The sequence below is a fragment of the Myodes glareolus genome, chromosome 6, assembly GCF_982192425.1.
Source record: "Myodes glareolus chromosome 6, mMyoGla1.1, whole genome shotgun sequence".
NCBI lineage: Eukaryota > Metazoa > Chordata > Mammalia > Rodentia > Cricetidae > Myodes > Myodes glareolus.
This window is the reverse complement of record NC_142031.1, coordinates 94,931,525-94,958,022: the sequence shown is the minus strand read 5'-3', so window position 1 is coordinate 94,958,022 and position 26,498 is coordinate 94,931,525. Positions and strand designations below refer to the sequence as shown.

The following is a 26,498-nucleotide window of genomic DNA, read 5'->3' as shown; positions in this document are numbered from 1 at the left end:
CTGGAGATGGACTCTGTGCCATGTTTGTCTGACACCATCACCACTGGATGGCAGTAAGAATCCTTGGTTTTCCTTCTATTGAGTCTCTTCAAACTAACTTGCCTTTTTATCTGGTTAAAAATGCCATACTGGGGCGTTAACTTTCACCAGAACATCCTTACTTAAAATGAATTAAACATACAAGACTCAAGCTCAAAAAAATTTTAGGGGGGAAAAAAGACAAATAGATCATTTCAAAACAAGTTTAAGATATTTGGATAACATTTAATATTGTACTGTTTTCCTATTAGTTAAAATGAGTGTTTACTATGCCATTTAAGCATCAAATTAGGTGAAACGTTCAGGTATAGATTACATGAGTTCTTCTAGAGACTACAAAGCTTTAAACCTGGGTGGAATAAGGCTCTGAAAACAAGACGTACACATTCTCATTTATTGATTATCTTCAACGTTGAATAGATTCAATTTCCAGAACAGAACTTCAAATCATGACTTGAAATTCTCCATATCTGAAAATGGATGTATTACCTTATCTTCAAGCTTATTCATTCAAATGTTTGACAAAAATTTACTGAAACATATAAGGTTGGATATTAGGAATATAAGCAAATTTAGGATCCCAAGATCATCACAGTCGTGGAGCTCCAATGCACTGGCCATGCCTAGATGCTCAACCAGAGAGTCACCTCCTGGCACCCCATCTCCCATAGCCAGTTATTTGTTCTCCACCCTAGATATCTCTGGATTCCATCCATGCCTCATATTTTCCACTTTGAACCAATCTTAACAAGCCTTCCTGGCTTTGGGTGTGCCTGGAGTGTCATCTGTATCCCCATCCTTAAACAGGATGCAAGCTTGTTCACTTATTCCATTTGGACAAGGAAATGCCAACAGGTACTCCAGTACATCCCCAGGGTGCCAAGCATGCTCTTTCCTGTTCCGTCCTGCAGCCGCAGACCTCTCCATTCCAGGCTGCTGCATCATCATGGTCAGCTGCCCGAGAGGTGGCAGTCCTCCTGTCCCACACCACATCAGTTTTCTGGGATGGCTTCTGCCACGGCTGCAAGTTAAGTTTCTTGGGAAGCAGAACCTGGTATGGAGATCAGCACCCAGGAATTGAATTGGGGAATATTCTTGGGAATATTCTTCCTAGGTGATAAGAGAAAGCAATCAATACAAGCAGTACAAGAAGATGGACGATGATGGATTTTTAAAAGACTGTTCACCTCACTAAGATCTTTAATTCTGCTGTTTAAAGGTTTACACCCAAACAAGTCATATTAATGGAATCCATCTTTGTGTGTTGGTGTCTCCTTTGATGCATTGACTCTAATAAAGGAAATGCCATTTGAACACCACGGATGAAGAGTCCTGTCGTGACTTCCTGACAGTCTTCCTTTCATTCATCTGGAGGAATATAATTTAGTCTTCTGAACTCAGTGAGTATGTTACAACAGTTTTCTTACAAATGCTAGTTTTATTTCATCCTTTTAAATGAATATGTGTTTGTTTATTTGTTTCAGATTTATTGCTTGAACCTAGTGCCTCATGTATAATCGGCAAGTGTAATTCAACTGAGACTTTACTTACTTACTTATCTTAATGGGCATACAAACGAAGACCAGTTCTTCAGGAATGTAAGTACTGAAATAGAAGTCAGCAAATACCAGAAGCTGAGACACGCTGAAAACATTCGTTCTTTGGCATTTAGCATGGCCAATACTAATCTGTATTGGTATTTGTTTCTTTGTCTCATCAGTGTTTTCTATGCACCTTTGCTCAAAAATCACTGAGGAGGCAATGCATTTTAGTTCATTGATCTTTTGCCTTACAATCATAGCAATCTTTTAAGTGTGGCAGAAAAAATAAATGCACAGTTGTTTATGGCCTTTGTTGCTCAATTATAAAATGTGAAGCTTACAGGGAGCTTCTAAGCAAGGATCAGGTTTTGTGTGTCATGCCATCAGTCCAACTTGTTCCATATAACTCGAAAAATCTCTGGAAAAAAAAACCCTGTCATCCTGTTGTGGGTATTTTTGACTTTTAAGCATCATCCTAATTAGGATGACTTAAGGCTCCAGGTGTAGCACACCTGCCACCAAGGAAGAGGTTTCTCATTGACAGTAGTAGATTTAAATTTGCACTTCAAAAGGCTTAGCAGGTAGGCAGTGTCTCTTTCTCTACACTTTGGTGGGCGTGGCATCCGACCTCTGATCCTCCTGCCTAAACCACTTGAGTGCTGGCATCACATGCTTGATCACTAGCTCTCTTTATGATGAGTTCAGATTGATGATAGATTGGCGTAGACTACTCTATTCTGATCTGATGATTTATACACACACACACACACATACACACACACACACACACACACACATCACACCTTCATTCATTCGGTTTTGTAAACTTACTTGGCTGTTGAAGAGTTTGTGTCTTGAGTAGGAAGATTTTGGATTGCAATTTATTTAGATTTATTTCGTTCCTTTTTAAAAAAATTCTATCTAGACAGGGTACCATATGGATAGGGTCTCTCTAGCTGTCCTGAACTCGTTCTGTAGACCACATTATCCTTAAACTCAGAGACCCTCCTGCCTCTGTCACCCAAGTGCTGACATTAAAGGTGTGCACCACACACACATCATTTTAAAGATGGTACTGAAGATTGAACCCAGGGCCTCACATATCTAGGCAAGCATTCTACCACTCAACTCTACTGTCTTCCTTTCACCTGAGTCTTTGCTGTATTTCTTTTGAGAGAGGGTCTCGCATAGTCCAGGCTGGTTTTGAACTCACTATGTAGCCTGGGCTGACGCTAAACCCTGAACATCCAGTCCTCCTGCCTTCATCTCCCAGAGCTGGGATTACAGGCACATGTCACCCTGCCTGGTTTACACAGTACTGGGGATTAACCCTGGTTTTTGTGGCTGGTGGGCCAGCTCTCTACATCTGCAGCCTGTTCATTATATTTTGAATGACAAATTAGAGGAAGAACTATATAAAAGCCATTTTTTATTATGAAGGTTAACTTAGTAAAACTAGAGAACATTATGTAAAAGTCTCCTTTCTGAACACTTGAATGAATGGTTTGAAGCTTGTGGGAGCAACTGGGGAGGCAGCGCCACCAGGCCTGCCATGCTGCGCTGTCGACTGAGCCTTGGAGCTGCAATTAGGGCTATTGCTGTAAGGAGCTTGGTGGGACACTGACACTGAATTTAAAATGTTTGGTGTCCCTGTCAACCAGGCCTTACCATTCTGAACAAGCAGATTTTTGAGCTCAATGCAGATGTTCGCTTTTGCTTCTGTTGAACTTTGTCCTCTTGTTTGGGCCTGTCAAGAAGATATTTTAGCACCCCCACCCCACACACACATATAGATATATCAAAACCCTGTCTCAATGTGTAGCCAGGGCTTGTTTGGAACTTACTATGTAGCCCAGGCTAGCTTTGAACTCACAGTCCTGCTGCTTCAGTTTACTGGGTGCAAACGCTTCCTTGGTTTAGCCATCAAAACTGGGCTTCTCATCCTGTGGTCTATGACTGTATGCTTTCTATGCCCTCTAGTTTGTACACGCCCTCTGCAGCTCCACTCACGACATGAACACATGTACCGAGACAGGTGTCTCTTTGAAACAGAAGGCCTCAGTGACACAAATAAACCGCTTCCTTTGCCAGAGCTGCCGAGCCCCCTTCCGGCAGCAATAGTAGCGTAGTTAATGTGTAGCTTCCTCACTGCTTCCTCGTGGGGTCGTTTGGATTGGAGACCAGGCAATGTGAGTCAAGCGATTCTTAGAGATATCTGTTTGCACATTCCCCTCCCAGGCCAGCCCTAGAGATCTTCAGAATTCTCTCCCCAGGCTCCTCCGTAGCTCCAGGTCACTTCCTGGCATCCTCAGGAGCCCCTCTTAAGAGAGATATTTAAATTAAAAAATGTTCTCCTTTTTTACCTTTGGCCCATTTTCTCCGCTTTGCTTCCTTCTTCTCCCTACCGCCCTGCTCTCTGGTTCCCAGGCAGGAGGCAGGGGAAGAGGGTGGGAAACAGGATGTGTGGCCACCCTCTTTGATGTCAATGCACTTCCTCAGGTGAGAGAGACTCTGGCACATAAAGGTCTGTTAGAGGGGAGATTCCTGTCTACTGTCTCAGTGAGGTGCCTGTGGCACCTGCAAGGAGGGGCTGAATTGGCAGCTCTTACAACTGTGGCCTGAACAGCCACTGGTTTCCAACATTATTTCCCTCTCTCATTAAACCCGGAAATTCAGTCCTTTTATGTCCTTTCAGTCAACACAGGAGAAGTGTTATTTCTACCCCTACCCCAACAAGTTTTGCTCTGTAGCTCAGGCTAGCTTCAAAGTCCTGATAATCCTACCTTTGCCTCCCAGATGCTGAGGTTACAAATGTGTGCCACTCTGTCTGCTGGGAGAATTGACTGTACAGAATTCTGAAAACTTGAATATTTTCATCTTTATTGTGGGTTACCTTTTTTTTGTTTTATTTTTCAAGACAGGGTTTCTCTGTGTATCTGTGTAACAATCTTGACTGTCCTGGAACTCGCTTTGTAAACCAGGTTGGTCTACACTCACAGAGATCCACCTGCCTCTGTCTTCCGAGTGTTGGGATTAAAGGCGTGTGCCACCAGCGCCCAGCTATTGTGGATTATTTCACTGTAATCTTTCCCTTAATCTTTGATGTCTATCTCTTCAGTAGCTAAGAAGGAAAAGGAGGCATCTTCTGAATTTGTGTCTTTCTGACTGTTTAGACCTCTCTTGTCTCCACCTCCAGCAGAATCAACCTCTTTGGCCTTGGTGATGGACCAGCGGCTCAAACTCTCCTAGGTCTATCACCTCATTTCTGGTCACAATGACTGTTACCAGAAGCAAGTTGATTAGTTACTGAGGGCAGAGTCCTGCCAGGGACTTTTCTCACTGAAGGTAGAAGCACAGGGGGAGGGGTTTTCCTATCTGGTCACTCTGAAGACTACAGCTGTGGGTCTGGAAGAGGCAGATCTCATCTCATGGAGAACTCAAAGTTTGAAGAGATGAAAACCCAGGAGGAAGATTCTTGGTGCTGTTCCAGTGGGTTCCCCAGACACCCCAATGTTGTACTGTCTCCTTTCTTCCTGAAATGTAATTAGTTCTTACAATTCTGTGTCCATCAGTCAACTTTAGATGCCTTTCCTCTTGCTGCCATCAAATGTGACTAATTTGTTTTATTAAAGAAAGATAACTCATAGTTGATATCTAACTCCAGATTCTAAAGTGGTGTGGTCTCTCTGAGCAAGTCAACCAACTTCAGGGACCTTAAGATCTCTGAAGTGATTCATTGTGGGTTGGGAGGGGCTCTCAAGGTTTGCACTTCTGGGTTAATGCTCCTCCCACCTTTTGCAGTAAGTCCATTTGCTGGGGAACACATGGTGGAGTTCAGGATGCAGGAAACAGCATCATCGGCTGTCCTGTAAACAAAGTCATTCAGCATTTTCAATCTACAAAAGTTCTAAGAGCGGGAGTCACAAGGAACTGGATAGTGGGCAGTTAGAATGAGCTAAAGAACTCATCCTTCTTCATTGGAAGATTTTTCTGCTCTGGATACCTGCTGTACTGGCTCGTTTTGTGTGTCAACTTGACATAAACTAGAGTCATCAGAGAGAAAGAAGCTTCAGTTGAGAAATATCTCCTTGAGATCAAACTGTAAGGCATTTTCTCAATTAGTGGTCAATGCGGGAGGGCCCAGCTCATGATGGGTGGTGCTATCCCTAAGCTACTGGTCCTATAAGAAAGCAGGCTGAGCAAGCCATGAGCAAGTCGCAGCATTCCTCCCTAGCCTCTGCCTCAGCTCCTGCCTCCAGAATCCTGCCCTATGTGAGTTCCTGTCATGACTTCCTTTGGTGATGGACAGCAGTGCTGAAGTGTAAGTCAAACAACTTGCTTTTTGGTCCTAGTATTTCATTACAGCAACAGAAACCATAGCTAAGATATCTGTTATAGTCCTTTCTCTGTCCTTGACTCTAAGAGTGAAGCACACAACTCAGTAAGTTAGCCAGAAATGCTCTTCTTTATATCCCCAGGGCTGACTCGGTCACACATACAGAATTCAGTCCAAAACCTGTTGGGACTTCTGGGAAAATAGTGTTCTCTCTTCAACATGAGGGCTAAATGTAAGATCAGGGAAGTCTGGGAACACCGCGACCATCCCTTGATACTGAGCAGAGACTGCCAAAGGATGGATCAACTCACAGGAAATGGATCCAGAAGATGCTGAGAAAAATGCTGGACTTTACCACAGCATTGAACCCACTGCTTCGAGCCTTATGTGAAATTGATTGTTTTCTTTTTATACTTAAGAACATATACAATGATATAAAATGATAATGTGAAAGATGTAATAAAACACAATATTTAAAACCGTGCTCAGAGTATGAATACATCCCCTAAAGGACTTAATGATGGTTTTATAAATCTGATCATTAAAACAAGCAGAGGTCAGCCTGCCTGCCGCGTTCCTCTGTCCTCTTCCCCGTCCCTCACCTTTCTCCTCCTGCTTTCCTGGAGATAGACATACATTACAGACTAAACAGCCAAAGCGAATGGGAACAGCCTCCTGCTCTGCATTTCAGAATCACAGGGACCATCTTTCAGACCATTCTGATAAGAACCAGGAGACAAACTGCCAGGACATTTGTATCTATGACCATTGCACCCATTTATCAATAGTTCTCAGGTTAGAAATTATAACTCTCCTTGACTCCAGAGCATGGTCATTATTTAGCTGGCAATATAAATAAGAAAAAGTTGAGTTTTCTGTGGCTATGGATATGTCTAACCTACTCAAAAACGTAGTTTTGTTTGTTTTGTGACCTGTTTGTGTGATTCTGAAGCGTGGGTTGCCAAAACAGTAACTGGTTCCGGTGGTGACAGTTGTACACGCCTGTACGGCAGGCAGAAGTTTGTTGAACTGGAAATTATTCTTGTCTGACTTTAAAACCTATGTTCTTTCTAGCTTTGCCATGCTTGCCTTACTATTACACCACTCCAGTGCACACAGAGGAGAGAGCCTGAGTCTTTCAGGGCGTCAACCATATGCTTTGTGGACACCTTCATCTGCACTCCTGACCTTTTTTGGGCCACCTACCTTATTCTGATATAAACTGTCTTTGGCTATGACTTGTAGAGTTTGGATCCAGTCCCGTTAAGACTTCACAGCCCATCAAGCATTAGCCTTGCCTTCCAGAACTTCCAATACTTGGGATTTGAGATTAGTTGCCTTTGACATATTAGACACGTTTAGCTTTATTGAAAAGAAATCCAGATATCTCCAGGTCTGACTTAAACATCCAAATACCTCCTGAACCTTTAGAATGTTTTTTCCTCTTTCTTTCTTCTCTCTCTCTCTCTCTCTCTCTCTCTCTCTCTCTCTCTCTCTCTCTTATACTTATTTATTTATTTATTATATATACAATATTCTGTCTGTGTGTATGCCTGCAGGCCAGAAGAGGGCACCAGACCTCATTACAGATGGTTGTGAGCCACCATGTGGTTGCTGGGAATTGAACTCAGGACCTTTGGAAGAGCAGACAATGCTCTTAACTGCTGAGTCATCTCTCCAGCTCCTCTTTCTTTCCTTTCCTTTCCTTTCCTTCTTTCTGTCTGTCTGTCTGTCTTTCTTTCTTTCTTTCTTTTTTTCACAGGTTTGTCACTTCTCTAGACTGCAACAGACATTGGTAATAGGAATTACATTGTAATTCTTTATCTCTTTCCTCCTGTCTACTCTAGCCATAATTATTTGTTCAACAAACATTGAGAAAGAACTCTTGGATCTGGGGGATACAATACAGGTTATCTGGTTGTACATAACATGCCAGCCTGGCCCCCACCATCCTCAGTCAGAGCTCGGAAAACGTCCTCTGTTTCCACAACCTCGTGGCTTCACTTTCTCCCTTCTTTCTGTTTGACAATTGATTTTCTAAAATCAGAACCTCATTTTGATTGAGCTCACTTTGTCATTTTTATCTTGACTGTGACAGTGTCATCTATTAGCTCTAAAACACGGCCCCCTCCATCATCGGAACAGAAGGTAGAGTGGCAGTGTTGTCCAGGGCTGCTGGGAGAAAGGACAGAAGAATTATCCAAGGTTGTGGTGTTTCAGACAGGCAGGATGAGAGCATGGGACCCACTGCTCAACAACATGAATATGCTAACACTGCTAAGATACACATAGGTCAAGATGGCAATTAAATTACACAGTAAATGCTCTTGCTATCACTTAAACGCTGCAAAAAATAAGGTGGGTTTTTTTTTTTTTTAGCATCTAGGGGAAAAAAATCTCTATTTTTCTGTCCTCTTTGGAGAGACTAAAACTGAATTTGTCATTATTAGATACAAATTGGGACTGACTCTGAAGGAAGCTTTTATCATAGAGTGTTCCAGAATGCTGCCTTGCTGCTGACTGTGGCTAGCAACAGAATGCTCAGTATTCACATAACAGAGTCCCTTGGGCCACTTTCTCATTCTAGTTAGGAGTGTATGTTTTGTCCCCTGGATCACCTCCATGTCACCAGATCATTGATTCTCCAACTCCAGTGTGCAGTGACAACCCAAGCTTATTATAAATGCACATTCCACTGCTTACCCTAGATCTATTAAAGTTATAAATTCACTGGGGCCGAGTCCCAGAAATATGCATGATCTACAGGCTGTCTAAATTTTCCTGATACTGGTTCACTGGATCACGGTTTGTGGATTTGACTTTACAAGAACGTAGCTTTTACAGACAGGACTAAATGGTCAAAGCCTTTTGTTTGTTTGTTTGTTTTGTTTTTCTGCTACAGTTCAAGTCCAGAGCTCTGTGCTTAGTAAGGACTTACATGTAACCAAAAATACTTTTTTAGAAAAAAGGTATTTTGCTGGACTTACCCAAATAAGAGGGATTCTGTAGCGTTCTTTTTCGTAATTATTTGTGCAGCTGTACTTGAGCAAGCCATGTGATAAGAGCAGGGAGATTATGCCAACTCCAACACCATAGCATTTGTATTTAGTCTCTTGGATTCTAGACTCTCAGCTGCTTTGATCTTGTATAGCCCTGTATAACGGGTGGTCTTGCTCATCAGTTTGATGGGAATTAGAATCATCTGGGGGACATAATTCTGGGTGTGTCTCTGAGAGAGTCTTGCTTATTCTAAGTGGGCTATACAATTTCATGGGTTGGAGTCTCAGGCTGTAGTAAAACAGGAAAAGAAAAGGAAGTGGGTTGAGGACCGTACTCATTTCTCTCTGTTTCCTGATGTAGTATGTGGATGCAATATGATCCCCCCTTCCTCACATTCTACCACCATATGGTTCCTGCCCCCACGATGGACTATGGCTCCTCAAACCATGAGCCAAAGGAATTCTTCAGTTCTTTGTTCATACATTTTTGTCACAGTAATAAGAAAAACCATCAATTACGGGACATTTCTTTTCTAGGACTCTTTGAAATCACTCATTAGCTTCTAAATTGATATGAAAAACTCCTAGTTTAAGCTTGTCTTCTTTCAAACTGTGTTCTTGATTTAGTATTAAAGAGCAATTGTAATATATTACAGGGTCTAATCCATCCTTACAAGAATGAGAGTGAACATGTTTCAAATTTCATATGTTTGAGAATTTAAACTTTTTTTTGCCTGAAGAAAAGAAGTCGTTTGTCTGCTGGCAAGCAACTTGGAGTTGCCTCACTTAGATTAGATTCACTTTAATTTTAATAGTCACTTATATTTATGGTATCACAGGGATGTGCAGTCACAGTTCATCAATTTTTTCTTAGAAACTGAGATAATGTGCTCTTCGTGTTCTACAGGCTATATGCCCCTCCGACGAGTGACTAGAAAGATAGGTGAGAAAGCCATTGAATACAGTGACAGTGGCTTTATACTGCCGAAGCAATTTCTTGGTGTGCACAAAACTGCTTGGATAGACAATGAAATAAAATTTATTTTCTACAATCACATACTTTTTAGCCCAAAATTTGTCTGTGTAAAATTAAGCATGTAACAATTTTATCTCTGTGCATTTAAAAATGACTTCATGCTTGAGGAATATAAATGTTCCAAGGGAAAAATAAAAAATGCATCAGAGAGTCAATACTCAAATAGATTTGGCTTTTAACTTTTCTAAGGGACTGGGTACGTTATCTATCTCCTCTGTATTGCTCTATTAAGATGTGAGCAATAGTATAAGTTGTCAAAATGCTATTTTCAAAACATATCCAGAATTTTTGGCATCCCAAGATGTCTTAAGAGGCTTGGAAGGACACGTCCAACTTTACAGAGGCTTAGAACTGAGCAGCCTCAGAGAAGGAGCAAGAGAATAAGTACATTACTTAGTTGTTAGACGCTTCGTGAAGGTAGAGGGTTGCCTTGATTCTCCACCAAGGTGATGCAATCCTCACTGATCTGAAGGAGTGAACATTACTATGTTTGTCTATTCTATCTTTGTGTAACATTTCCCACCTGTCCTTTAGACACCCACATTGGGGGTTGGAGGGATAGCTCAGTGACAAAGGGCACTGGTTGCTTTTCCAGAGGACCTAGGTTCAAATCCCAGCACTTACATGACAGCTTACAACTGTCTTTAACTCCAGTTCTAGGGGATTTCATACCTTCACACCAAAGCACATAAAATAAAGTTAAATAAACTTTTTTTAAAAAAAAAAAAAGGAGGAGAAGTTCACATTGTATCAAGGGCTCTTGTTTCTTCTAGGTTGGTTATTCAGGCTCTAGGTTAGGCTCCACAATCTCCCTCCTATGGGGTACAGAAAGGACCTATGTCTTGCTTCTAGTGCATAGACCTCAGCAAAGTGGATGAAGTATATATGCTCATGTGTAAATGACTGTCACATGTAAAACTGGAAAGCCATTTTTATATAAGATTTTCTCCCACGTCTGCTTGGCCAGATGTAGATGAGCAGGGTCATCTGTTTCACAGCCATAAACATCTGTGAATGGGGGATGGAGAAATGGTTCTACTTTATGAACATTTGCTGCTCTTGCAGAGAACCTGGGTTTGGATCCCAGCACCTATGTGGCTACTCACAATTACCTGCAACTCCAGTGCCAGGGTAGCCAATGACTCCTATGCCGTGTAATCATGTGATTCACACATGCGCGCGCACACACACACACACACACACACACACCCTTTTTGTTTGTTTATTTTGAGACAGGGTCTCACTACATAGCTCTGGCTGTCTTGGAACTCACTCTGTAGACCAGGCTGGCCTCAGACTCAGAGATCTGCTGGCCTCTGTCTTCCAAGTGCTGGGATTAAACGTATGGGCCACCATGCCAGGCATAAATACACTGAAAAAATTAAACCTTTCAATTTCTTGCTGGTGGCTTGAGGGAAGTACCACATGGCTCCATGAATAAGTATCTCTCTGTGAGTTGGTTTGTTTCTCAAATCCAATAAGAGAGACGAGAGAGACTCTTGCTCATGGGGTACATACAACCAGAGGATTTGAGGGCTTTTTGTTTTTACTTTTGTTTTAACTTGCTGTATCTCATTAAGTGGCATTTGTACCCCCAGAAGTTATGCTAGAAGAGAGCTGTATTCACTTGCCACTGCTAATATAAATTCTGTTTTAGTTTTTTACATTGATTGTATAATTTGGGCATTCTGAGACTTACGAAGTATTTTGACACTATTGCAAATTCAAACAATTCTAATGCTCAAAGAAACTGTATAAACTATTAAATCAGTGATCAGCCTACTGAGTGGCTTTTTATTGTCCCAAAGAGGCTCCAAAACAATGACGTTTAATTACTAAGAGGATTTCTCCCATGTTTCTCCCTTCTCTCAAATACTACACAAAACAAGGTGATATAGGGCACCAATGCTCATGAAGCCCCTGGTGGTTTTGTCTTCAGATGTGAGTTACACCTTGTTCTTACAAGGCTCTCTCTCCTGCACAGTTTACTCCAGCCATGTCCTCCCTTCTTCCTGCCAGGAATTAGCTTCAAAAACAACTTCCCAGTTGAGTCCAACAGCTTTTCTCAGAGGAACATGCAAGAGGCAGAAACACTTCAGTGAAGATCCGTGTTTCAGAATTCACATTTTATTTGTTTGTTTGTTTGTTTGTCTGCAACAGCAGTTAGCATGGGCTTTACTCGTGATGTCAGAGTTTAGTGCTGCAAAAACTGAACATGCTCAAGGCACTCACGACCAGACAGCCTCAGCATCTTCTTGTTGCTCTGCGTGTCACCCAGAAACCTGTTGTATTTTAGGTGTGTGGCCAAATGACAGGACAATTATAGAGGCCAAAGCCCAAAGCAAGGAGAACCGCCTGGTTTAGATTTTCCCACTGAACATTACCAAGTCTGGGCCTCTCCTGGGAGCTACTATGAATTGTAATATTGGGCCAGGATATTTGTAATCTTGCAAGGTACCTTTAATGCTACATCTACCGAGAACTTGGCCAGGTGAAAACGAACTGCTAATGCACATACATTTATTTTAATTAAATTAACAGGGGTGATTCTTTTCTATCTCACTAAGTTTCTGTTCTCTCACATAGAGTAACTTTTGTGTTTTATGTTAGAATGTAGAACCCCTAACCCTTTAACCATCTTCTTCTTTCTATTCCTCTTAAAGAGTCATATAAAGCCTGGATTGTTTTGAGCACTCTTCACAGAAGTCCCGATGTGTTTTATTAATATGTATTATACAACAGTTGAGTCAGAGGACACAATTTAGCAGTGACCCTGAGCTTCCACTCCATATAGACAAAGATGGGCTGTGACTAAAAACACCTAATTAAGGCTCAGATACATGCGGTGTGTTCTTCTCCTCTGAGCAATAACATCCAGACCCTTTTTGTTTGTTTCCTTTGGGGACATGGGTTTGGGTTTTTTCTATCTTGCACATAGTGAAATTATTTGAAGGTGATGGAAATAAGACATATGCCGCTTCATTCACTTAACAGAACCAAGACAACCAAAGAAGGTTGCTCTTTAGTTTTCCCCATAGTCCTCCAGTGCCGCAGATAACTTTTCTGAAGTAGCTCAGAGTCAATGTCTCAACATTACATGCAAAAGCTGCTCCCATCTTCCGACTAAGAGTACTCGATATAACCAACACTTAATTTTTTATTCTTGCATTTAAAATCTAAGCTTCCTTCTAGAAGTTGAAATATTAACAAACAAGTCGTAAATTCAAAAGAGAATCAGCTGATAGTAATTTCAAAGAGAATTTCAAAGAGAATCAGCTGATATTAATCACATGGGACTCATGCATGGAACTTCTGATGTGAGTGTCACTGGTGTGAGTGGCTCTTGGCTGCTCTTCTGAGTGGTTCCTCCAAGAGGTGAGCCGGCACTGTGTTGTGTCCGTGTTATTCCTGTAAAGAGCAGCTTGTGGTAAGGCAGGTAAATATAGATACAGAGGTAAATGGGTAGAGAGATGATAGGAAGGCAACAACTGGGCATTTCACAGTCTTGTGAAACTCTAAGTAGTACGGTTTTTCAAATTTTCTATTAACTGAATAAAGTTTTGTTTTTCTGAATAGCATTTTCTTTACAGTACTGGGGATTGAACTAGGACTTTAAGCATGCCTAGCAAGTGCTCTACCAGCAAGTTATGTCCTCGGTGCTAAATAAAAAAAAATGTGAAGCTTGACACATGCAGTTAAAGTAATTTAAAAACTACAGTGTGCTATAAACCAAACTGTTTTCCCCTCCCTAACTTCCCTCTCTCTCTGAATAATAAACTAGATCTCATTACCTTGTTGGAGTACTTGAACTGAATCTTTGGAAAGAAGGTGAGAATTGCCCACAAAACAATATAGACCAGGGCTGGAAAGATGACTCAGTGGTCAGAAGCTCATTGCGGTCTTGCCGGGGACCTGAGTTCAGTTCCCAGCGCCCAAGCCAAGCAACTCACAACCACTTTTAACTCTGGTTCTGTTTTATCCGACACCTCTAATCTCTAAGGGTGCCAGCATTCATGTGCTCACACCCGCCCGCCACACACATGGAATTAAGATAAGATAAATCTTTAAAAAAAAATCACACAAACTAGTTTTATATTGCTGCTTTCTGTTACACAAATGGTTTTTCCTCTACACGTCACTAATAAGCATTGGACCCCTGGTTATTGGTTTCCCCTGCTGATGCAATAAGCCAAATCAGACTGAATTTATAAACACAAATCAGAATCGAAGACTAGTAGAAGTTTAACTGCCCATCTGATATGTGGAAAATACTTTCTAATTTTTGCGCTTGCTTGTATTGTCAACAATCATGAAGGAAGCTGAACAGCTTTGAATTGCAAGAATATGGAAAAGCTATTATCAGTGGAAATGAACAGATGATGTTCATTGTGCTTTTGAACTGAATTTTGTGAAAGTGCTTTTGGCATTCACATTATATTTAGATGCTATATTCATTTTTTGGTACTTTGAGTCAGGAAATTCTCTAGTTTATCTTTTATAGACTTTATTAATTAACATGCATGCATGTTACACACGCGCACACACACACACATACACACACACACACACACACACACACACACACACATCACACACACAGGGAGGCCAGAAGAGGGTGTTGGATCTGGAACCAAGCTCCAGTCCTCATGACCGCTAACAGGGACTCTCAATTTGCTGAGCCATCTTTCTAGACTCAACATTTTTGTAAACAAAAGGAAAGACCAAATCTGATATGGTGGTGAATGCTCGTAATCGCAGTATTTGAGAGGCTGAGGCAGGGGGAGCATGGGTTTGAAGCTAGCTTGGGTTATGTAGTAAGACACTGCCTGAAGTGTCTGAAATAGAGGCACCGCAGATGCTCATGGTGGTTTACGCAGAAGATGTTGGTCTCCAAATTCAAGTTCTGCTAATGGGGAGTGACAACGTCCAGGCAAACAGGGACCGAGGTGACAACTCTTCTGCTCATACCAAAGCTAGGTTGTTTAGGCTAAATTTTCTTTAGCCTGTTTACTGGTGCTGACTTGAAAGGAACACACACACACACACACACACACACACACACATCTCTGACTGCTTTTGAAATCAAATACATTTCCTGCCTCTTCTCTTCTCAGTACTCACACAACCAACTTATTTATAGCCCAGGAAAGGGAAAAAAAAACAACGCTCCACTGGAGGCCGGAAAACTAAGTAGGGAAAGAATAGGAGGAAGTGGGCTTGCCATTTAGCCAAACAACCTTTACTTCATTGAGCTCAAAGCTTAGTGGCTTCACAGTGGTGGTGGTGGTGGTTAGGCATAATAGGCTTGCAAATTCCTTTTTCTTTCTTTCTTTCTTTCTTTCTTTCTTTCTTTCTTTCTTTCTTTCTTTCTTTCTTTCTTTCTTTCTGCTCTTCACTTTTGAACTATTCTTGATCAATGGCGGCAATGACAGCTTTTCCAAAGTGAGAACAGCAATGTCTTGGTGTTCAGACCCATTGAAAAGATACTTCCAAGAGCTTGGTGAAAGAAAGACGATTTGCTAGTGTCATGAATGACAGATGTGTCTGCGAATTAAGGTACGTGTCATTTTTAAGTTTGCCTCTTGGTGTGTTTTAAGACATTTCATTGGCTTTGCTTATTGGTCAAAGGCAGTTTTTGTGATGTGGGCATGTCCTCCTGTAACTAACTGTTCAGTGAGCTTTGCTTGTGTCTCTGAAGGGCAGTCAGCAGCCTCAGCGAAGACATCCTGAGCTTCTAATAGTGAATGCTTCTCTTAAGAAGATTGAAGGTGGTTGTTTCCTTGTGGTAATTTCCGCTAATCTCAGTATCATCTATAATCTCATTGGTGACCACTTTAGATAAAACATCTTCCTGATACTATTTGTGCTTTTTGTTGTGCTGATCAATAATCCATCTGCCATTTCTTTGATGAATACCAGCTTAGTGTATACATAGTAGGCATGTCTTTAGACACAACCAATCACCGAAGTTACTTAGCATTTTACTGAAAATTAAGTTTTGTGTAAAATCATGAAGATGAAAATTATTCTAGTACAAAGTTTTCTTTTTTGATCAATCATTCTTAAACAACAATGAACATGAACCTTCTAGAAGATAGAAAAACAACCCAGCACAGAACTTTCCAGTGTTATGAACTATTTATTCGTAATCATTATTTGTATTTAATTTTTTCCCCAAAACATTTCTACTGCATATATTTTGAGGGTCTTGAAACATGGCCTTGTTCTTATAAATGAAAAAGTAGGAGGGAAACTAAACCCAAGAATGCTCACAAAAACTCGGAAGGCTCCTGGGGACATTCTAGATGACATTCCTTGCCATTAAGTGAACGCGTTTGTTTAAATAATGAGCCTGGGTGCTTCCGCAGCTGCAGATAGAGAGGGCTGATTGATGTCAGCAGAATGACTGACAAAGGAGTAGGCTCCCTGGTTGTTGGGAAGGAAACTGGCTGCTGTTCTTTCTGCCCCTCCTTGTTGAGATTGGTGTGTTTAGAATCTGCAGCAAGAAGATAGCAAGTCTGAAACAGAACTGTGAGTCTGCCAGAGCTGGTGAGGAGTCTAGGCCTTCCTTCTAGTTCAGGGCGGCTCTCTTTGGCCCTTTCATATTATTCTAAAGGAATTTAAGTCATCTTGTTTTGTTTTGTTTCTGACCAGAAATTTGTAAGTCATTCCATGAAAATGGTGCTCAGAGTTCAGGGTTTCTATGTGTAATAGTCCTAGCTGTCCTGGAACTAACGCTTGTAGACCAGACTGGCCTTGAACTCACAGAGATTTCCTGGTCTCTACCTCCCAAGTGCTGGAATTAAAGGCATGCGCCACCACCGCCCAGCTCAGGGATATTTCTTTTTAATAGAAAAAGCGCTAAATATAAGAGATCTAAACAAATCATTCTTATATTGATTCAGGGCTCCACAGTACTCCAAAGTCAATTCTGCATCCATCTTGTTCTACTGAGCTGTCACACACGTGACTCTAGGGACAGGGATCTCACTCTCAATAACCCTGATTCTGCTAATGCTGAACTCATCCCTCCCTAAACGGCTAAACAACTGTAGCCAGCTGAGAAGATGGTTTCATTCAAATGTTTGCCACATAGGCAACAAGCAGGAGGACTGAGGTATCGTTCCCCTGCCCTCACGTGGGTGCTGGATAGCCTAGATAGCCAGGTTGGCAAGCTCTGGATTCATTACCTAGTGCTTGCCTCAATGAATGCATCAGAGGAGGACCCCCAGGTCATTCTAACACCTCTGCATGTGAGAACACGTACACACACATACACAGCACACACACACACACACACACACACAAATCAAAAAGAAAAAGATACTTTTACAGTGAACCTTATGAGAGTTATGTTTTAATATGAATCAACTTTTAAACAGTAGATAAAAACGATGAGTTTTGGCTTTATTTTTGGAATATTATATATATATATATATATATATATATATATAATATATCCAAATTCTTATTGTTTGCTATTGGTTTCTGGGTTCCCAGCTTAATAAAAATATTCATGAGATGCATCTTGGGAATTGCTTAATAGCATCATAAGTTACTTGAGCCATTTTCAGGCTCCAGAGAGTATTTTAAGTTAGGTAATTTTAAAAAGCTTTTATAATTTTTTCCTACTTTTCTATTAACTAAATAGAGATGTGTCATCTCCAGGGTGACTCTTACAATCACCGTGTTTGCAGGCGACATAGAATAGCTCCACTGGGCCTCGTTTTCTGTAGGAATGAAAACTCTGTAGGTTGAAAGCAGAGTCAACCGATTATGTGAAGCTGTGGTGATTTCGATCGTCAGTGAGAAGGGTGTTCAATTTGTGAGACGTGTAAAAGAGGGTGTGAGGTGAATCGGGCCAAGGTCAGGAAGCTACAGTCTTCTCCCATCTGACCTGAAGTTGGGCAGAGGACAGGGTATGCTGTGTGTTGGGTTCTATGTTTCTACAGAAGCCCTAAATTTCAGATTAAGGGTCTTGGCAGAGTCCCATTCTCCTCCCTCAAGCCTTGAAATTCAGGCTAGCAAGCAGCACCCCACATACCCACCCCCACCCCCACGACCAAAGCATATCGATAGAGTCCTTCTAGTTGTTCAGATCATGTCAGTCAGATCTTAGCAGTAGCAACATTAAGCTAGAGAAAGGGAATCAAAAAGAAATTGAAAGTAGAATTGAATTATGAAATTTGAGAATTAAATCCTATATATGGAATCAAACTAATGATAATAATCTAGATAACGAATCCTAGATAAGGAAGACCTCAGTCAGGAGGCTTGGTGGAGATAGATAGAGTTAAGTTGGATCCTGGAGAGCAATGATACAATACGCCCAGAGATGGGAAAAACCACTGTAGGAAAGGAAGTGGGAACAGGGGCGGAGATGGAGGTGTACATGGCATGTTCAAGGAACAGGGTTATTAGATGGAGGATGCGCATTGAAATGTGAATTTCTGGTGAATACACACACACACACACACACACACACACATATATTCTAGTATCTGTGTTCTATTGCATGGGTTTGCATGGGGACAATTGTATGGGTCTTATATTTATAAAACTATTAGCCTTTCACCTAAAATGACATTCAATTAATTGACTTTTATTTTTAATTCCATTCTCTGGCAATCTAGTCAGAGAACTGGGTCATCTAGCTTGACCAGAGCAGAGAAAGGAACATGAGGGCACGTGAGAAGTGTCTGGAAGAGGTGGAATCCATACTGCCGTGGAACTGATGCCAGACTGAGGGATATAATGTTGATCTCAACAATGTCATGGGACACTGAGAGATGTCATGGATAAGATTTGATATAGGGTTTTCTAGGATAGGGAGAGCAGGTTCCTAAGGCCTGGGTTTTGATGCAAATAAAGAAAGGAAGGAATTAAGGATCCATTAGGGATCAAATTGACCTGGTTTTGAAAACTAAGTAGACATGGCTATAGGAGGAGAGAACAGACTCTCTCTCTCTCTCTCTCTCTCTCTCTCTCTCTCTCTCTCTCTGTGTGTGTGTGTGTGTGTGTGAGAGAGAGAGAGAGAGAGAGAGAGAGAGAGAGAGAGAGAGAAGAGAGAGAGAGAGAGAGAAGAGAGAGAGAGAGAGAGAGAGAGAGAGAGACTGACTTATGGTCCACTCAAAGCCTATCAAAGTCATGAAAGGTAGCTCTGAGTCAGGGAGTGACTCGGGGATTTTGATCAGATTTTGATCAGAGATGTATGGAGTTTGCTATGATGGTGGAGTAGCGAGGTACAAGAGCAACTAACAGTTGGAAACATGGAATAGCTGAGAAGGGAGGCGAGGAATGGCAGTTATAGCAACCCATTACTACTGAGCACTTACTGTACCTCAATGAAAGGTCAGGACACTGATCTGCATTGCTGTATCAGGTGTTCCCAAACAGTTCCTGGAAGATTCCGTTGGTAGTCACGTCTGATAGGTGAGAGTAGAGCCCAGAGGGTGTTACCAGCTGTCCACATTTCAGGACTACAGTCATCGAAAGACAACAGGAAATGGCATCAAAGCCTGTGTTCTGCTATAACCTAGACTCCTGGTCCTCTCTTGTTCTAAATCTGAGTAGACGTCATAGAATTCTTTGCCTTTGTTAGTAGTACTTTCTTATTGGGACTGCCAGCCCACAGACAATGACACCGAGACTTCTTACTAACTATGAAAGCTTGGCCAATAGCTTAGGCTTGTTTCTAACTAGCTCTTATGACTTAAATTAACCCATTTCTATTCATTTGTGTGCTGCCACGTGGCTTTTACTTCTGTCCCATTTTGTGCGTACTATTCATTCTGCCCCTGGCTGGTAATTCCTCCTTCTTCTGCCCAGCATTCTCTTGCCTCAAAAATCCTGCCTAGCTGTTGGCTGTTTAGCTTTTTTATGAAACTAATTGCCGTGGCCTATTTCCATACAGTGTAAAGGAATACTGCACAACACCTTTGGGTGTTCAGTATCTCTCTGAAGAAATGGAAATAGTTTATGCAAAGAGGTTTGAGTATCATTTTTATCATCTTTGATTTTTATAAGCCAGGGTCTCACTCTGTGACCCAAACTGGCAATCTTGTCTCAGCTTCCCCAGGTCTGGGATTACAAAAACGTATCACTACAATTGACTTTATTTGTTATATTAGTAGGGCTGTGAAAAACCCTTCACAAAATTACACAGATCCTTCAGGGCCCAGCACATGCAAGGCCCCAGATTGCAGGAAAAACACCAGCAAAGAATGAAAAAGAAATATATTAGTTTTATTATGTTTGAATATTAAAGATGATAAGGATATTGTGACCGATATTATAAAAGATGATAAAGCATTATAAAAGATAAAGTTTTTTTTTTTTTTTTTTTTTTAGTAAATTTTATTAAATTATAAAAGTTTCCATTTCCGCCCCCCCTCCCAACACCCTCCCACTCCCCCCACTCCCCCCCTCCTTCCCCTCCGTCCCCCAGGGCAGTCAGGGTTTCCTGCCCTGTGGGAAGCTCCAGCTCCCTCCCCCTCCCTCCAAGTCCAGGAAGGCGAGCGTCCAAACACACTGGATCCCCAAAATCCAGCATATGCAGAGGAAACAGGTCCCAGTGTCATAGTCAATGGCTTTTCAGAAAGACCCCGGGCCAGCCACAGTCAGAGAATCCGGCCAAATTCCGAGAATCTGGCTAGATCACGTCCTCGTTCAGTCCCAGTCCGACTGGCCCTGGTAAATTCTCATCAGATCCGTTCCCTTGTATCAGTGGGTGATAGCAGTTTTAAGATGCACATGTAAGACTATTGTTAATACAACTTCTTGAACATCACAATGTATCTTTTCAAGTAGAAAACGAAAAGTCTAACTTGGAAGTGCATTTCAAGGAAATAATCTAATTCAGACAAATATGTGTACAGACTTATTTTCTTTTTAAAGAATTACTTGTTTGTGTTTTGCCTGCTTGTATAGGTGGAGGTAAACTATCTGTGTGCCGTACCCCTCAGGGCAGAAGAGGGCGTCAGGTCCTCTGGAACTGAAGTTGGGGGATGATGGTGAGCTGTGAGGAGAGTGCTGGGAACTGAGTCCCAATCCTGTCCCTATCATTGCGGCAAGTGCTCTCAACAGGCGAGCAGTCTCCAGGCTCTGAGGAAGACTCTTTATTTGCACCCGGCGGTGGTGGTGCACGCCTTTAATCCCAGCACTCGGGAGGCAGAGGCAGGTGGATCTCTGTGAGTTCGAGGCCAGCCTGATCTACAAAGGAACAGCCAGGGCTGTTAGAGAGAAACTCTGTCTTGAAAAGCAGACAACAGCAACAGAAGAGCAACAGGCAGCACTTTATTACTAAACAGGAAATACAAAGAAATAAGGGAGTTGTTTAATACTATTTCATAATTTTCAATTTCATAGAGCCATTAGTCTCCATTAGAATATTTGAAGGTGTTGGGAAATAGCCATACTTAATGCTACATGTGAAAGAAAAGGCTACACGATTATATTTGTGGTATGGTCGAACTTACAAGCATATGTAAAGGAATTCAGCATTGAGGGTTCATAAACTGACATGCTCACAGCAGGGATCTTTAGTCAGAGCAGTCAAAGTGACTTTTCTTCTCTGTCTTGGGATAAATAAATACATACTACTTTATCAATAGGATCAAAACCCCAATACTATCTATAAAGTAGAGAGCCGAGTCTCTGTCCCGTGCCCTGCCGTCATGGCCGACAATATGTTTGTGCTAATTCAGCGCCATTTGTGGCCTCCTCGCCCAGTTAAGAGCTATATCCTGTTTGTGACAGCGTAATTTATGGTCATGGAAAAGCTTGTGATGCACTGGCCTGCTCTATGACTTCACTGTATTCATTGGCAACAGGAAACAAAGACACACACACACACACACACACACACACACACACGCTTTTTTTTCTTTCCGTAATTGTTTCAGTAATAATTGACAATTGGAGGAAACGAATGGCAAAGAACAATTATAGGCAGACAAGATTGCAGCAGCTTGGACTGGGAATTTCAGGGGATCCTGTCTCGGCGTTATTTCTGCATTCACTGCAGAACCCCACAAAGACATTATTGCTTTATTCTCAATCTACTGTGAAATCATTTATTTATTTATTTATTTATTTACTGGCAGTGACTCTATTCTTTGCTGTAGCACGCCTCCAATATGTGCTGAATTCGGTAATCCGATATCCATATCCATATCAGGAATTGGTGTTGAATAGTTTATGTCCACTGCTGTCCTGGGCCAAGGTGAGCTTCTCCCTGCGCACACATCCAGGAACACTGCTCAGCAACATCTTTGGAATTTTCCTGCATCAGGCTAGCTGTCTGCAGTTCAGACATGAGCGGTTAAAATTTTTACTTTCCATTGAACTTGAAACAATCACATTCAGGTTTCTATTTCTACAAAATGATCTCTTGCCTTTGTTCAGCAGCAGAAGACAGGGCTAGGGAGTAAGAGTGAGGTTAGTGGGCAAAAACTCAGGATGAATGATTCATAATTCATGGTCCAGCTTCCTTGACGTGAATTGGGTATAGTTAATAATGTCTTAGATGAAAATGAAGAGTGTATTATCAAGTAGAAACGGTTTAAGGGACCGAAGGCGGCTCCATTTTTTAAGGGCTTCTGTCCATGGCTGATGTGTTGGGAAGTATTAAGACTCTGTGCAGGGACGGGCTGAACGAGGACAGGCTGTGACAGCCTCTGCTCCAGTCCTATTTGATTCCAATGAATTCAGTTGGGAGCAGAATTCGGCAGTGGCTCTGGCTACTGCTTTTATCAGGGAGGCCTTAACACCAGTGGAATCCAACAGGGGCAGAAATTGAGCTTCCTGATTCCTTTTACCTTGTCAAGTGACTGAATTAAAAAAGGGATACAAACAAAAGGGTTAAGTGAATTTTAACAATTTGTTTTATTTAACCACCTACATCTAGATTGTTAATAATTCAACATTTGATCTCTATGGAAACTGTTAGCGAGATATTTTACATTTTCCTTTTTTTCCTACCATCTTCGAAGTTTGGTGTGTATTTTTGCTTACTGCACATCTGGATTCAGAGTGACTTTGGTGTCGAGTGGCTGCTCTGCAGGGCCACACATGTAACGTGTGGGTTGTGCCTATGCAGTGTTCAGGACTCCTGCTCTCCTCCATCCTGCCCAGAGAGCTGGCAACTCTTTGAGGTCTCAACTAAAATGGAATAGTTGGAAGCAGGCAAAGGGTTGGTGGCTTTTGAGGTTTGGTTTATTAGAATAACTCAGAGTTTATTGAGTCTGAGCACCTATTGAGTTCTCAACTGAAAATGTGGGTGAACAGGCAGGGGTTGTGGGGAGAGGGCTCCGTGGTTAAAGAACTTGCAGAGCAGTTCAGAGGGGGACCTGCGTTTGCCTCCTTGACAGGCACAGAGCAGGTGGAAGCGGTGGTCTGTCTCTGTAGCCCCAGAACTTTGGGGACAAAGACAGACAGATGTTGGGGCTCACTGGTCTGCCAGCCTGCCCCAAATGGCAAGCTCCATGTTCAGTATGAGTCTGACTCAAAAAATAGGGCGAGAATTAATAAGCAGCTATGATTGACTCCCGACCTCGATGCCAGGCTAGTGTATCTGCACACAGACAGACAACACTGACAGGAGATTAGTGCAGGTTCAAAACCAACCTGGATTACGTGCTTGTAATAGACTTTATTGGTCTTGAATCTGCATTACTCGCCTGTGGGTAGTGTGTGTGTGTACGCGCGCGTGCATATTCTAGACCTAAAATAGATTCCTCTACCCAGACTGTAATTGAGCTCCAGGAAGCATTTGTGACGTTGTGCTTCTGATGTTACATAAAAAGAAATATATCTTTAGCAAGTAAAATGTGCATGTGTGTGCTCGCGTGCGCACACACACACACACACACACACACATGTATGTCACACAATTCTAGCATTGTGACTACTTGATGCTGCTTCATGAAGGGTAGGAAGCGCACTTCAATAGCCTCATGTGACTTTCTGCCCTGGGGACTCCCATGCCAGTCAGCTGGGTGATAAAGATAGCTCTGTGGGCTAACTGAGGCGATCCAAAAATAACCCTGTGGAAGAGGATCAAACCAGAAGACCCTGTAAGTTCCCATGGCCCTGCCAAAGGCAGAGACCTGGAAATCCAGGCCCCTGGAGCCCTGATGAGGGGCTGTGGCCAACTGCAGCAGTCCGATTTGGGGTTCCTTTCTTGTTACACAAGGTTTGGATTAGGAAGGTAGATTTAGAGCAGTCAGAAAAATTCCAGACTCAGAATAAAAGCTAAAGATGTCTAAAATGCAAGTAATGACCACTTGCAGTGTGGCTCACATGTTGGGAATACTCCAGAAGCTTGGGGATTTTCTTGGACCTCTGAATCCGCTCTCCATTTTCTCCACAGAAGCAAAGTTATAAATAGTGATCGAGCAGATGCGCCTAAAATGCCGTATGTCTTCAATGAAACTGTTTCAATGTACCTTCGATGAATGTGTAATGAACTAAGTTCTGGCTTGATAAGTTAGTGTTTAATATAAATATGTTACATTTCTGAAATTATTTATTTTATTTACATAGGAATGCAATGGTTTGCATGGCATTTCTTTATTGATGGCATATACTTTATACACTAATTATATTAAAATGTTAATACTTTTATTATCTGAACAATATATGAATGCCATTTTAATAAATGAAATGGAGTAAACTGTAAACTTATTATCATCTTGTATGTAAAGAAACAAGCAGTTGTAAAGATTGCAGGAAGCAAATGCTGTCATGCATTCCAGGACAAGCCTAAGAAGTAAATCCTATTTAAATGTATCTACTCATGTTGGGAGAAAAGCCAATTTATTAACAAAGAATGAGGAGAAAAAATTCTCTAGAAAGTCACTTATCCTAGTGACTCGGGGACAAAGTCCTTTTTAGTCATCATGCCCCCACCTAGCTCCCACCACTGACACAGGGTTTCTCTGTACAGGCCTGGCAATCCTGGAACGGGCTTTGTAGGCCAGATTCAAACTCAGAGTCTGCCAGGGATTAAAGGTATGCGCCATCGCCATCCAGCTCTTCTGAAGTCTTTTATGTCTAAGCCTTCTTCCAAATGCTGGTCTTGGCTTTTCTCTAAGGAAATCCCTTTGGCTATATACTTGATGTGTAGCCGTGTTGAGGCTTTCTTTGATTTACAAATAGGTGAGTTTTGCTGAAGGATAGAAGACAGCAAATTGCAGAGGCAATTAGAATTAAATAATGAAGTATATTGGAAATCAAACTGTACAAAATTGCTCAGGACTCCTTGGGGGGAGGGTGAGATGGGGCTTGGAGGAATGACTGCAGCCTCCAGACCTGGGAAAGGGAGGGAGGGATGTGCAACCAGTCTTCGCTTCCAGTTCTTAGCCTTGGTGAGTAGCTGCTAGCTGGATCCTGAAGGTACTGCCAGGTTTTGTTTTTGTTTTTGTTTTTGTTTTTGTTTTTCAGTCAAGGTCAATAAATCTGGGTCAAGTGAGCCAGTGTTTAGTTTTACAAAACAGTAAGTGAATCCAGGGACCTCCAAGAGGATTGGGACAGAAGTTTGGGAAGGGAAATAGAGAACACCTTGCGCTGCTTCATTCTCCCACTAATAGACTCTTCATGGTCCTGATATTCCTCCAGCTGTAAACACTTTATTGACTGATTGCTTGATTGTGTGTGTGTGTTTGCACATGTGTGAGTGTTCACTTGCCATTGCACTCACGTAGAGGTCAGAGTACAACTTCTGGGGAGTGGGTTCTCTCCTTCCACCTGGTTTTGAAGCAGGTTCTCTCTTGTTTTACCACTGTGCTATGTAAAAGAGTTTACACCTGATTTCCAGTCTGTGCTGCCCATCTTGCCATGGGAGAGCCAGGAATACAGATGTGTACGCATCACCAAAGCTGGCTTTTTAAAAATGTGAATTCTGAATATTGAACTCAGGTGGTCAAGCTTATGTGGTAAGTGCTCTTTACCCACAGAGCCTTTCCCTTCGCTCTTCTCACCTTCCACTCTCTCCCACAAATGGAATTGTTTCCCATTTCTCTCTAAACCCATACTTCCCAGGTACACTTGTTCTTACCACCAATGTATAACCAATCCTGACCTTACTTAAAGAGCTTTGGGAGAATTTGAGTTTATGCTCTAGGTCCAGAGCTGTCTACTTGCCTGCAATATCCCTCTTCTTGGTGTTTGTCACACTCTCAAACTTAGTGTTACTGAGATGAGAATTCAATCCTCTATTGATGTCCACTCTGTGGGAGAAGCTATTTGAGATGCTGACATCACTCCATTCGACTGGGGCCATCCGCCCATCACGTCCTTCACGCATCTTGAACACAGTTAATGTGTGTCGTTTCTATTCCCAGCATTCCTCCTTCCATTCTTGTTCCTTTTTTACCTCCTTTCTGAATTCTGTTGGTGACCTTACAGCTGACTTCCCACCCCAGAGACTCTCTCCGCAAACTCTGCTTTCTGAAGTCCTGAGAGAACAGTGTGTCTGGGAAGGGGTGCAAACTGCCTACGGTCTTAGCCCAGGTTGCCAGAAACAGAACAACAAAAGTGTTGTATCC

The 26,498-nt window shown here is 41.9% G+C and overlaps 1 protein-coding gene and 1 long non-coding RNA gene across 5 annotated transcripts in view; one reads left to right on the top strand and one right to left on the bottom strand.

Moving 5' to 3' along the window:
* Positions 1–419: 419 nt before the first annotated feature.
* Positions 420–26,498, bottom strand: part of LOC125388140 (uncharacterized) — a 35,436-nt gene continuing 9,357 nt past the window's right edge. Inside the window, exon 3 of the long non-coding RNA XR_007228142.3 lies at positions 420–1,149. This is a non-coding gene — a long non-coding RNA (uncharacterized LOC125388140). The remainder of the gene's footprint in view (positions 1,150–26,498) is intronic.
* Rasgrp3 (RAS guanyl releasing protein 3) overlaps positions 15,207–26,498 on the top strand; it is a 100,857-nt gene continuing 89,565 nt past the window's right edge. For 3 of the 4 annotated variants that reach the window (XM_085691027.2, XM_085691026.2, XM_048416061.3), the window contains exon 1: positions 15,207–15,507. The gene's annotated coding sequence lies outside the window, so the exon portion shown is untranslated. The remainder of the gene's footprint in view (positions 15,508–26,498) is intronic. The other variant, XM_085691029.2, reaches the window with a different exon arrangement.